A 1,897-nucleotide genomic window follows, 5' to 3' on the forward strand; every position below is an offset into this window, starting at 1 on the left:
TTTTTTCAATCCTTACATTCATTTTCATCACAGTTTCACGATTTCTCCTCAGGAGACAAAAAGTAGACTTTCAAATGAAATAGGATCCCAATTATTACTGATATTATACAATTTTGTTTGTTGTTGTGACTATTCAGAGTGGCCAAATATCATGAAGTCCCAAATCCCTTCACGCAATCATTTTTTTTAACATCATTATTGGAGTATAATTGCTTTACAATGGTGTGTTAGTTTCTGCTTTATAACAAAGGGAATCAGCTATACATATACATATATCCCCATACCTCCTCCCTCTTGCATCTCCCTCCCACCCTCCCTATCCCACCCCTCTAGGTGGTCACAAAGCACCAAGTTGATCTCCCTATGCTATGTGGCTGCTTCCCACCAGCTATCTATTTTACATTTGGTAGTATATATAAGTTCATGCCATTCTCTCACTTCGTCCCAGCTTACCCTTCCCCTTCCCCGTGTCCTTAAGTCCATTCTCTATGTCTGTGTTTTTATTCCTGTCCTGCCCCTAGGTTCTTCATAACCATTTTTTCTTTTAGGTTCCATATATATGTACTAGCATACGGTATTTGTTTTTCTCTTTCTGACTTACTTCACTCTGTATGACAGACTCTAGGTCCATCCACCTCACTGCAAATAACTCAATTTCGTTTCTTTTTATGGCTGAGTAATATTCCATTGTATATATGTGCCACATCTTCTTTATCCATTCATCTGTTGATGGACACTTAGGTTGCTTCCATGTCCTGGCTATTGTAAATAGAGCTGCAATGAACATTTTGGTACATGGCTCTTTTTGAATTACGGTTTTCTCAGGGTATATGCCCAGTAGTGGGATTGCTGGGTCTATTTTTAGTTTTTTACGGAACCTCCATACTGTTCTCCATAGTGGCTGTATCAATTTACATTCCCACCAAAGAGAAAATTCTCTAGTAATGAACTATAAAAATGATCCTTGAAAGTATAGTCTTTCAATCATTTTTTTAATGTATCACCACAACTCTTTCTCTTCTCCTTACCCACCAGGACAGTGAGCTCCTTGAGGACAGAAACTCAGTCCTGTTCATCTATGAAGTCCTAATAGCTAGCACATAGCTTGGCATATAGTAGGTGTTCAGGAAAACTTCACTGAAGACCAAAATAATCATATTTCCAAAGGTTCTTGTGGAGCACAGCTTAGAACTTTCACTTCAACAACAGCTTAGACTGTGACCCTGAAGTACTGGTTCAACTGCTTTGGCTTTCATAGAATTGTCAGAGTTGGACTGTGCTTACTCAGTGGGTCAGTTCTATATAAATGTGCTTGTGGGTCCCATGCTTCAGCAGCAAAATATCAAGAGTTCACCATTCTTCTGAACTTTTTTCTACTTGTTATTACAGAAAGTCCATTCTTTCCTCAATGGGAAGAAAATCAAATTTATATTTTAGGTGCTTTTTCAGCATATCTTGTTTATAACTTTGCAATTTATTTTCCTATATTGTGTAGAAGGCAAAAAAGTCCCCCAGACTTAGAAGAATCAGTGGTATGTTTGTGACAAAGAGAAGTGGTAAAAAGTAACATGTTACTGCACAGGACCCCAAATCAGCCAGGGCATAGTTACAGAGGAAACAAAGGAGGGACTCACTTCAATCATAGTAAGAGGCAGAAGATGAGAACTAGGTAAGGCTCAAAGTCAGAGAGAGATTAGTAACAGCTTTTACTTGAGGCTGAGCCAACAAACTATTAACTTAGGGCTTATTATGTTTTACTTGATTTGGTTCCATAGTCTGAAGCAGAGCTGAGCAATGCCCATAGCAGGTCCAACTATAAAGGTTGGAGGAAGGCAGTGAAACAGGGACAGGCAGGACATTAACCTCTTGGGTGCATCCTCTGGTTTCATCATACTCA

The 1,897-nt window shown here is 38.9% G+C and overlaps 1 pseudogene; it reads right to left on the bottom strand.

Annotated features, from left to right (window-relative positions):
- Positions 1 to 876: 876 nt before the first annotated feature.
- On the bottom strand, positions 877 to 980 carry LOC132516628 (small nucleolar RNA U3; annotated as a pseudogene).
- Positions 981 to 1,897: the final 917 nt, after the last annotated feature.

The sequence above is a fragment of the Lagenorhynchus albirostris genome, chromosome 2, assembly GCF_949774975.1.
Source record: "Lagenorhynchus albirostris chromosome 2, mLagAlb1.1, whole genome shotgun sequence".
NCBI lineage: Eukaryota > Metazoa > Chordata > Mammalia > Artiodactyla > Delphinidae > Lagenorhynchus > Lagenorhynchus albirostris.